This window comes from Abrus precatorius, unplaced genomic scaffold (genome assembly GCF_003935025.1).
Source record: "Abrus precatorius isolate BTA unplaced genomic scaffold, Abrus_2018 Scaffold5, whole genome shotgun sequence".
In the NCBI taxonomy this organism is placed as follows: domain Eukaryota; kingdom Viridiplantae; phylum Streptophyta; class Magnoliopsida; order Fabales; family Fabaceae; genus Abrus; species Abrus precatorius.
Window position 1 is genome coordinate 8,607,545 of NW_020874395.1, and position 12,730 is coordinate 8,620,274.

The 12,730-nt window shown below is 28.6% G+C and overlaps 1 non-coding gene across 1 annotated transcript; it reads left to right on the top strand.

The window, feature by feature from the left end:
- The first annotated feature begins 10,526 nt into the window (after positions 1 to 10,526).
- LOC113868226 lies at positions 10,527 to 10,632 on the top strand. The gene has a single exon (XR_003505250.1). It is a non-coding gene; the product is annotated as a small nucleolar RNA R71 (small nucleolar RNA).
- Positions 10,633 to 12,730: the final 2,098 nt, after the last annotated feature.

The window sequence follows — 12,730 nt, forward strand, 5'->3', positions numbered from 1 at the left end:
AAGAATAGGGAGAGTAGAGAAAGGAGAATTAATAAAAGACAATTTTTAAAATGCCTTATAAATTAAGAGGATATTTTATACACTTTCAAGTATAAAATAATTATCACTGTTAATTGTATATTAATAGATAGTGAGATTAGTAATTTATTTTGAAAAAATATAAATACTCTTTAATTTTTAAGATATTAAAGAAATTACAACTACTAATCTAAAGTGAGTTTTTAATACCCTCTTAAGTTTACTTTAATAAAATATCATCAAAATTGAAAAAACTAAAAATCATGAATTTAGGAGGGTTTATAAACCCTCTCCCTCATTTAAAAACTCTCAAACAAAGGTTGTTACTAAATAAAATTTCCACTTTCCTCACTTTTTTTTTTTAAAAATTAACTCCCTAACAAAGTTTTAAAAGAGTTGAATAATTTGTTTTAAAAAAATTCTATTATAGAAATGCTAATTATAATTGATTAGGGTGCACTGGTTTTTTTTCAAACAGGTTATAGTTTCAATTATTAGCATAAATATTCATAAAAAAAAAAAAACTTTTAAGTTTTATTTGGGAGTTTAGAAGGAGATGAAAAGAAAGAATTTGAAAGGTAAGGGAGAAGGAAAGATGATTAATACAAAACTCCCAAATTGGAAGAACTTAAAAATATGAGATTAGGAGGATTTTGAAAAGTTTATAAATCATCTTACTCTTATCTAAAAACTCTCAAACATACTAAATATCATATAAGCTTTTTCCTTCCCTTCCATTTCCTCCAAAAACTAATACTCAAATAAAAGTCTTAGAAAATTTCGTTAACATTTATAAAATATGCAAATACTTTTATTTTAACTTTAGTCTTCATATTTAAAAAAGTTTTTACCTTTGCATCCTTTTATACATATAATTCTTAAATTAAAAACTTAACTTTCACAAACCTATCAATTTAAAATTTAAAGTAAAATAAATGTGAGTTTGTTTGTATATATATCTTTTGTATCAATTTTGTTAATCTGATCCATAAGTAAGATTAGCTAAAAATAAATAGAAGCTTAAAATAAATTATAATATTAATTTATAAAAAAATGTGATAATGATCGAGTTTAAATAACCTTTTAGAGAAATATTTTAAGAAAAAAAAAAGTTAACATGAGAAATGAATAATATTTTTTATAAGCTAAAAATATTTTATATTTTTTAAATTTTAAAGAAGTTAAATAATAAAATTTTTAAAATATAAAAAATAAGTTATTTTTAATTTATAAAATAAGTTTTATTCATTTTATTGTTAAATTTATTAATTTATATATATATATTGAAAAATTTATTTAAACTGACACAATGTTTATTTTCATTTGAAGGTAACTATTATATCATTCATTGATGGTCGACCATCTAATAACTCATTACACATGTTTTGAGCTACTGCACAAAATGGATTAGTTGACCCAATCACTAGTAAACTATCAACTTGTAGTCCAAGTAACATACAAAAATCTTCTAATATAATTGTGCATTATGCGCAAAGTAAATGAAATATGTGTGTTGTAAGTCTTCATTGTTTGACAAGTGCATTAATCAAAAGACAGTTGATTTGCATATGACAAATTTTTAAAACCTAATGAAATCCAACATCCTGTAAAATTTTATTTATTTCTTCTCTAGTTGGCATTATGGATAAATGATAGAATCGTAATAGTCTCATTTCTTGTTATAGAAAAATAATATTAATCAACACAAATAATTTAGGTCAAATTTATAAATAAGTACTAAAATAAATTATAGATTATGATATTTACTAAATTACTAACAGAAAATTATGTTAATAGAATTAAATAACAGAATTTTAAAAATACATATTGTAATTTATTATATTTACTAACTAATTATCTTAAATGTTCTAAAATTTATATAGAAAATAATTAATAACACTTTAATATGAATTACAATATGTTAATAAATGACAAAAAAATAAATTACAAAATTTAATATAAATTAATTTAATACCAATTTAATTATTATTCTGATTTTAAAAATTTTTCTTTTTCAAGCTTTTCTATTTTTTATATTAAATATTTTTAATTATTACATAACATTATTCTTCCCCCAAATTTATCAACATAAATACAAAAATAACAATTAATTACAATATCATAAATGAATGTTTAGAATTTTATATTTATTCATTAATTATTACATTACCATAATATTTTAAAATGTTATGTTAATTTTCTAAAAATTAAACACAACAGAATATTAAGTTAATAAAATTAAATAACAGAATTTTAAAAATACATATTGTAATTTATTATATTTACTAACTAATTATCTCAAATGTTCTAAACTATGTTTTAAAAATAATTAATAACACTTTAATATGAATTACAATATGTTAATATATGACAAAAATAGAAATTACAAAGTTTAATATAAATTAATATAATATGAATTTAATTATTATTCTGATTTTAAAAAATTTCCTTTTTCAAATTTTTCTATTTTTTATATTAAATATTTTCAATTATTACTTAACATTATTTTTTTCTCCAAATTTATTTATCAACATAAATACAATAATAACAATTAATTACAATACCATAAATTTGAAATCAAATTCAAATTTTAATTAAAATATAAAAATTAACACTTAAAATATGCTGGCTTGAATCACGTAATATCTCTAATCATCTTTCAAATATTTGTTTTTGAATTTAAATATTTTACATTCAAATATATTTTCATTCACTCATAACACTCCTTCTTCATGCTCGAATGCTCCTTCTTCTTCCTTCATTTTTTCTCCCTCACTTCCTCATGCATGTCTTCTCTTGCACTGGAGCGGGATTTATAATCGCCCTTGGTGACTTTTAGTTGCTTTAATGGCTGACACGTGTGGTAAGGAATAGTGCATTGTTGCAGGTTTTTGAGGAGTCAAAGATCGCTAATGGCGATTTTTTTTTTGCTTTCCCATTTCGAATCTCTTCTATGCTATTTATATTGATCATTTTTAGGGTTTATAAGAAGCCAAAATTCTGAGCTCTTCCTTTTCTCATGTATGAAATTTGCTCTGAGTGCTGGGTACAAGCCTACACAATGCAGGATTTCTTTTTCTGGAGCCAAATTAATTTTTCAAGCCTTTTTTTTATTTTCTGTTAAAACAACCCCATTATTTATCTTTTTAACATATACCTTTTTTTTAAAAAAATATTTGAGAGTAATAAGTCCATAATTAGGTCTTCTTTTACGGCCCATATATTTATGTTTAGTCTTTATTTTAATTGGGTTTTATACTGATTTATATGTTAAATGTGCAGTTTAGTATGAAGAGGCCACAAGTGAATTTTGAGTTCAAATTAATGAAAGATCAGAGCTTCGTAGCAGTCAACACGTCCAGACCCTTTCAACAAGGTCTTGCACGACTATGCTCATCAGAAAGAAGCTCAATTATAAAGAGCTTTTATAGTTTTCAAACCCTATAAAAGAGATATTCCAAGCATCTTGTTGGACAAGGTTTACATCTTATCTTTCACTATTCAATACATCTTTCATCTTGTCTCTCTTACATGAGATCATTAGCATATTGTTGGTGGGACTTGGAGCTTTGAACGACGGTACTTGAAGATCGAAAAATAATCTTTTTCTAGTTTGCTTTTCTCTATGACTTTATTTATGATTGATTTTGCTCTTCTTTTTAGCCTGAGTAACTAAGTCCATATCTAGGACTATGGAAACTATTGTTCATGAATTTATGGGATTTTGAAGTTTCAATCTATATTTGATTTCTATTCGTGATTAGCTTTTATTCTATTATGCATAATTATAATTCTAATTAATTATATCGTCAGACGACTGTACCTTAATTAGTTAATCGATCTGTAGAATAAAACGAGACAAATGATTAGATAGACTAAAACAATCTTTCTCTTCCAAGCGTTATTAAATTAATAAGTTCATAGGTGCTTTATGCTTTTTTTGATTGATATGTTGCATGATCATTAGAGATATTAATTTAGAGAAAAGAATATTAATCATGATCATTGAATATTAATAGTATTTATATGAATGATTGATGATCACAAAGAAATCAAATTTAGAGTTAAACAGAAAAATAACATAAAGGATTGAATGAGAAAAGCCATATGCCTTAGGTTCCTCTCTTATAAGTTCAATCAAGATGTGCGTTGTGTTATTTATTTTTATTCATAATTAATTTTATAATTAAATTTTGATTCTTACTTAATTTCATATCTTTTAGGCTCAAACAATTGAATTAAAAAATTCTTAGTAATTGAAAATCAATCTTTGTGGAGCGATAGTAATAGAATATTGACGTGTCATTGCTTACGTGGCAAAATGACTCGATGTGTCATGTTAAGTGACAGGTGTAATTGATTATGTGACAAAAATGACATCGTATGTAGAATAATATATGTTTTTGTTTCATTTTAGTCCTTGAAATTATAACTTGTCAAATATTGTAGTTCTTGAGATTGTCACTAACAGTTATTTTAGTCCCTGAAATTGTCATCGACAAGCATTTTAGCTTCTTTTTTTTTTCCTTCTTTTTGTGGGAATGTGATTACACACTCTTCTTTTTTAGCGGCCATAAAACTACTTTCTATTAGTTCTCCTTCACAAATGCTATCATCTTTGGTTTGTATACCAACTACTTTTTCTTCTCCCTCTTGTTTCATTTCAATATGTTGATCTTTGTTACCACTTCCTTCTTCTTCCTTTTTCTCACCCTCCTCTTCCTCTTCTTCACTATCTTCTTCATCTTGTTCTTCTTCTTCTTCTTCATATTTGTCTCTGTGAATGGGTGATTCTCAAAAGCGATTAGCCAGATCAGATCTACACCTCATAAAAAAAGAGAGTATTCTTTGGAGGAATACATTTACTAACTCTTGCTTTCTCTTCTTCTTCTCCTCCTACCAACTCAGTCCCTGTTCCCTTCCCTTCCCCTTCTTGCAAAGCCACAACCATCTTGCAAATGTAGCTTCACATGAACTTTCTCTATCATCTCCTCATTAGATCCTCTTTCAACAAAACCTCCACCACCCTTTTCATCTTTTTCTCTCTCAGGGACTAAAATGCTCGTTGGTAACAATCTCAGGGACTAAAATATCTGTCGGTGACAATTTCAGGGATTAAAATGCTCGACAAATTATAATCTCAAGGACTAAAATGAAAATATATGCTATACCACATACAACGCCATTTTTATCATGTAATCAATGACGCGTATCACATAACATGACACGTCAGTATCATTTTGCCACGTAAGCAATGACACGTTTCACTTATCGTGACATGTCAACATTCTGTTAGGGATTTAAATTCCTGATAAAGATGTAAGTTAGGGACTAACGTAACATTTTTATTTTTCAGGGACTAAAATGTGAGAGACAAACTCTCTCAGGGACCAAAATGAGGGTTTAGTAAAAAATAATTATTTATGAAGATTGATAATTGATGAGAATCAAAGAAAACTCATTAAAGATAAATGTTTGAAGGTATTGAAAGAGCTTCAAGGACCAATGACAAGGGTAAAGACAAAGAGGATAAAGGAAAACATAGAGAAGATGATTGCTGCCTTATTTGAAAGTAGACCCAATTTGGAGTTAGAAGAACTTAAGATGGTTAATTGCATATGCTTATACAACTTGGACTCCAATGGCCTATTATGATTTAATTACTATATTTAGTTTATTTATTTTAATATTAGTCATTACTTACTTTGAACTTTTATTTAGGATAAAAACTTGTTATTTTATTTAGTTTATTTGAATTTAGGTTTGTTAGCACAAGAAGCCTATTAGGGTTGTGTTTGTGTTAGTTTATAAGCATTAAACATATATAAACTCTTGCAAACATACTTTTAATTAGTTTTAAATACAATTTAAAATTAAATAGTGAGAATGAATGAATCTAAGTTCTTGAGTGAGCCAATTTTTCTTAATTTTATCAAGTGACCAAAACTTTTATGCCAATCGATTCTTTTAATCAATCTTGCAACTGTGACATTATCTTCTATCTCTATTCTATTTTTACTTTTATTATTTTTCTTCTTATCTTAATTCCTATTTTTACCCTAATAATTATATTTTTATTATGTGTAACTCAATTTAAGATTATTTAATTTGACAATATAGATCGTGATTGTCATGAATAACTTGGTTGAGAAAGTTAATAATTGTAGGTAACTAATGAGTTATACATAATAGTAAGAAGTCACGTTGAAATTGTTATAATTTGCTATAAGACATGTATCTTTTCTTTTATGTAAGATTTATTTTATTTTTTCTTACATCGTTCCTCTAAATTTACACATTTACTTGTATTGTAATTTGTTTGTATAATTTATTTTAACACATGTTAACTATTATGACATAATTTAGTCTCAAGTTACTCAATGGATGAGTACAAATTGACTAACATGTAGTAGTACAATTTGATGGGTGTTTGTAAGAGATCAAATAATGTTGATAATTTTCTCAACAAATATTGATAAACTTGCAATTGGATGCTAACCTAAGAGTTAAACATACGTTTGCAACAAGACTATTTTATGTGGATGAAGGCCAATGTTAGTAGTAAAAAATTATATATTAATTTACCTACTAGTTTGTCTACTTAGGTAAGAAAAAAAAGCGGTTGTAGTAGTAATTGGTCTTGTTAAAATTTTAACATGATAATTCATGCATATGATTAAATAATTTGCTAAATATCTAATACCCAAATAAGCTTTACACATTGTTATATAATTTGACAGAGGTTAGTAACTTTGTTTACAATATTTCTTACATGATTATAAGACAATGATGGTTGTTTCTTGAGAGAGAATACTTTGAATGTCTATGTCATAAGAAATTGCTTAGTCAAGATTGTTTCAATAGAGTGATATTGTCAAACTATGGGCATGAAGTGAATAAGGTTCTTTTCATGCCACACATCTGATACCAATTAAATAATTCCTATTTTGTTTAACTATTTAATAATGCCTTTTTTTGGCTTATCCACTAACAACACTTCAAGTTGCAAGTGAGTGAAGGAAATGAACAGTTGAATCTTATGCACAAGAAGGTTCTTAAGGATCAACTTATCAAAGCATCGTTATTACACATGCCTCGAGTTTATAAGAAAGTGGACCAACAAAATAGGAGAATAGGGCTAAATAGGTCTAGGCTAAACATGTAAGGGATAAGGAGCATTGGTAAAAATGCAATTTTTATTTTTAGGATTTGTTTTGTTTTCATGATGTAAAATCACATTTTGTGGATTATATTACTTTATTTTGCTATTTTATGATTCAATTTTGTTGATCATGATGCATAATGGAGATTTATCTTGATTTTCACATGTTAAATTAGTATGCAAATTAAATGCACGAGTTTGATATACATGAAAAATGCCATCATATAAAAAGTTGAGAAAAACTTAAAACTCAGTAAGAATACATTACAATTCTTTCTCTCTCTTCATATTGCAATCTTCTTAAATTGATTGAAAAGTTATCTCAAAGATATAAACACTTCACCATAGAAATGACGAATGCATTCATTTGCTTCAAGGTAGTTTTGGATAAATGAAATGGTCAATATGTTTGGTGAACTCATGAAATATACTTCAACGATCGAAGGAGTGGAATATAAGATGCCATCATGAAAGAATGAAAAACTTTAAACAAAATTTATCTAAATCTATCTATGTTTAGGTCTACAAGTGACACATCAATCCAATGAGAGAGGTGAGTGTTAGGGTTGTTGGCACACAAGTGTTGCTCTACACTCAAGAACTTGTTCTCGATGAGAACTCATTCTATAATGAGTCTCATGTTAACACCTTTAATCTTCAAAGTTCAAACATATACAATAAGATTTTTTTTATAAAATTTTAAATAAATTAAACATTTATAAACATAATTTTAATGATAAGATTTATTTGTATTTTAAAAACTATACTATATATTAAAATAAAATTACTTAATAAAATATTAAATAATTTTTTTGAGTTTGTATAAAATTTTGTGAACTTAACGTAATAAACTCTTATTTAATAATTAAATTAATAAAATTTATTTTATTATTTAATGAGTTTCTCTTAAAATGAATGAATTATTTCTTATACACACACACACATATATATATATACATATATATACATATATAAATTTGTTCTGCATTTTATGTCAATAAACAGGCAGAATTAGAAAGAGATACATATATATATGTATATATGTATGTATATATCACTGATTTTCTCACACTAATGTAAATTCAAAAATTCTTATACTTGATCTAAGTTTTTTTATTTAACTTACATCTAACAGTTAGTGACCAATTATGTATAAGTTAAATGAAAAGTTCAGATTGAGTATAAGAGTTTTTATACTTATTTATATATGGAGTATTTCAAGTGAGAATAGTTTATTATCATGAGAGGTGAGAAGTATTAATAATCACCATTTGATTAAATAAAAAGCTTTAATGTTACTGTTCCACTATCTAATTTCTTATTTTTTTTGTCAATTAATTTTCATAATGTCTCTTACCTCCCGTAATAACAAATTTCTCTCACCCTTTTATATATATATATATATATATAGTAATACTTATTTGTATATGATTAATTATTTATTTATTTTTTAAATTAAAAATAAAAAGCCAAAAAAAATGTAAGAGAAAGAGAGTACCTAGTAATAGTATACAATAATGCTATTAAAACACCCAGCTTTGGTGTCTATACCCAACACCGTATAATAACACTTCCCAAATACAAGGTTGCATGTTACTTATTCTACACACGTGAGTATGCTACCTAAACTCATTAACCAAACTTAAAAAAAAAAAAAGTCTCCCACCTCTGATTCCTCCTCTCTTCTTTTTCTTCTTCTTCCTCCCCTTCCTCTCCTGCGGCCTACTCCTGGGTATTTGGGTGTTGTTTCTCATTTGAGCGTGATATTGTGTCACTTCGTCTCTCCCACTTCTCCTCTCACATGTTCTTTGTGGTTTCTTTTTCTTTTTGTTTTTGTTTTTCTTCTTCTTCTTCTTTTTCGTCCTCCTCCTCTCTAGAAATATGAAGTTCTTCAATCCCACAATATTCTTCCTCTGCTAAAACACATATTTGTCATGTTATTTGTTATTCACGCTATTTTCGTCTTACACTCTGCGTTACTGTGTGTGAGTTTGCTGTCCCACTTCTCATTTGAGTGATACATGAGTCCTATCAAAGGTGGAGCAATATAAATTGAAAACCCAGGGTCTTGCATTTAAGCTGAATAGTTTTTGGTAAGTGGGTCTTTGACAAAGCTCACGCCCATGACCCTTTGTTTTATAGAACACCCTCTGTTTTATAAAGTTTAATTTTTTGTGTTTCTATTTTGTGTGTTTTTTGCAGGTTGTAGGTTGAACATTTAAAGCATATGGAGGTGCAACAAGTTATTGAGGAGGAAGCACAGAAGCATGACAACGAAAATGTTGTTGAGCCCGTGTGTGAAGTTGCTAGTGAGGATGATAGCTGTGATAGTGATGAATCCATATTTTACTAGTATTTTACAATAGTTTTTAGTGTAATTAATAAAGAAAACATGCTAGAAATAGTAGAAAACCCTTAAAAAATTAATAAAATGTTGCATGTCACTTTTAAACATAGTTATTTTAAAATTCATTGATTTTCTATGTAAAAAGTGACATTTCAAGTATGCTTTTGTAGGGAATTCTGAGCTAAGTTCATGAGGATTGGATGATCAAAGGAAAAATAGAAGAAAAGTAGCAAAAATTGGAGGAAAGAAGTTGATAATTGAAGAACAGCCTCTGAGTGATCACTTTCGCTAGTGAAAGTGATCACTCCAAAATCATAAAATGAAGAAGAAAAGATTTTTTCAATCTCGTTCATTCTTTCACTCATGTTCTAGCTAAATATTGACTCCTTTGAGGTTGAGTAGAAGAATTTCCTTGAAAGTACTGTTGTTGTTGTTGATTTCCTGCATTTGAAAATGGAAGAGATGTATTAGTGTTTTTTCATTGTAGAATTCTAAGGATTCCAATTATAAAATTGTTGATTCCTATTATTAGAAATACTGAAATCCAGGAGGAAATGATTGTTAGGGATAAGATTGTTGCTGTCTTTGATAATTCCCCATATAATTGACTTGCTCTTGTGGTTCAGGTGTAGGTACATCACATGCACCATTAGCATGATTCCTCCACAAAAATTGTATGTCAACTGACTTGTTACCACATTTCCAGTCTGCAAATTATGAATCTGCTAAGTCAAAGCTGCTATTTGGTCAGAAAATAATTGGTTCTGCAGCTGATTCTGTGCAAGAAAAGTTTCCATCATCTTTGCTTCATTTTCATTGCCTCTTCTTGTATTCCTCAAGTTGAAATTCTGATTCATGGATGAAGCCATCATCTCAATGATTCTTTGGGCTTCTTCCAAGGATTTCATGCTCAAAGATCCTCCTGCAGCTGCATCAATCATAGTTCTAGTTACTACATTCATTCCATTATAAAAAGTTTCCAGCTGCATCCATTCTGGAATACAATGATGTGGACATCTTCTCAGTAACTCTTTATATCTTTCCATGCTTCATAAAGTGATTCTCCTTCCTGCTGCACAAAAGATGTTATTTCTCCTCTCAGCTTAGCAGCTTTTGAGGGAGGAAAATATTTTTGTTAGAAATTATTCACAAGTCAGTCCATGTGGTGATACTTCCCTGAGGCTGTGCTTGTAACCAACATTTGGCTTTGTCTCTTAAAGAAAATGGAAATAGCCTCAGTCTTATAGCATCTTCACTTACTCCATTCATCCTTATAGTATCACACAACTGCAGAAAATTAGAAATATGCATATTAGGATCATCATAAATTCCACCAGAAAATTGGTCCTGCTGCACTAGGTGAAGTAAGGCTGGTTTTATCTCAAAATGATTGGCTTGAATGGTTGGTCTAACAATTGAAGAATTATAGCCTTGCATATCTAGAATTGCATAATCTCCTAGTGTTCTCATTCTATGTTGTTTTGCCATTTCAACTTTTGGAATGGGTTGTCTAAAAGGTGAATGTTTCCTATTTGCAAAAGGAGTGACTTGAAATTCTGGAGAATGTATAACCTCTAGATCACTATCACTTCCTAAAGATTTCTCTGCTTTAGTCTCTTTTCTTAATCTCCTAAGAGTTTTATCAGTGTCAGGATCAAAGACAAGAGTAGATTTATTTTTGTTTTTTCCACGCATATACAACTAAACACAGATATAGTATAATGAAAATAGAAAACTGCACATGTAATGTAATATTTACAGAAAATATACAAATGCTCAATCTAGTTATTTTCCTGTTACTAATGATATTGAAACAAATTATTCCCCGGCAACAGTGACAAAAACTTGTTACTTTTACAACTGTTGTTGCACTGAAAGTAAACTGACTAGCAAGTGTACTAGTGTTGTTGTAGCAAGTTATAAAAAATCTTAGAATCAAATTGAGTTCCAAGTATCGTCCTCAGGGAATAAAGTTCTCAATTACCACATCACAAGATCACAGTTAGTTGAGCTTTACAAATTTCAGATGGATTTGGTATGAATGTATCAAAAATGAAATTAGAAAGTAAAACAGAACAGTTAGTACAAAAGTGTATAGTAAACAGATGTAGAAAGAGTAGTTAGGAAATTGTTTCACCAAAACTTCAACATTGAATCAATAAAGTTCTGAACTTTCAAGCATTTAGATGGAATGACAATCAGTTTCACTTTATATTAATCAAAGGACAATCCCTTGCCTCAATGAATCTAGCATCTAATCAAATCACTCTAATCCCTTCGATCTAATCCAATCAAATGCTGCATTAAGTTTGAGAAACCAAAAGATTGCAAGATTAAGATATCTTATCCCTAAGAAACCAATAACCTTGGCAATTAATTCAGATCTGAGAAACAAATTCAATTCTCATTTATAAGAGTTCCTCTATGATTAGTTGATCAAATTTCCATTCAATCACTACTTTAATAGCAGAATCAATCACTCAATCCAATCCAAAACTCAAAGTTCAGATCCAAGATCAATTCAACATTTTCATTTCAGATTCACAGTTCCTAACCACAAAGAGTTTAAGCAAACATTACAAAAAGAGAAGAGAAGAGAAGAGGAGAAGAGAATGAACAAAGAAGAAACATTTTCAAGCCAATCTCCAATCTGATCCCTCAAGAAATAAAGCTTGGTGTTCATCCTCAATCTCCCTCTCTGACTCTCTCAACAACAAAAACAAATGGAAAATGAAAAATGAACAAAAACTACTAAATTCCTGAGCTAACTGTCTTTTATAGAATTCCCGCTCTGCTGGCGTGATCACTTTTGCCAGCAATAGTAATCACGCAGAGGCTAATTCTTGCTTTCCACTTGCGTGTGATCACTTTTGCTGGTGATAGTATCCACGCGCACTTCAAAGTGTTCACTTTTATTGAAAATAGTAGCCACGCAAAAGCTTCCCTTACTAATGTCATGTACGTGTTCACTTCTGCTAGAAATAGTGAACACGCAGAGGCTACCTTCTTGTGCGTGTTCACTTTTGTGGATAATAGTGAATACGCGCAGCAACTCTTCTTGGAGGACTCTCTAGAATGCTCACTTTTTCCAGAAAAAGTGATTACGCAGAAGCTCTTCTCATTGCAACCTCTCTGGAACTATCACTTTTGCCAGAAAAAGTTATTACGCAGAAGTTCTTCTTCATTATTTTTTTTTTTTTTTT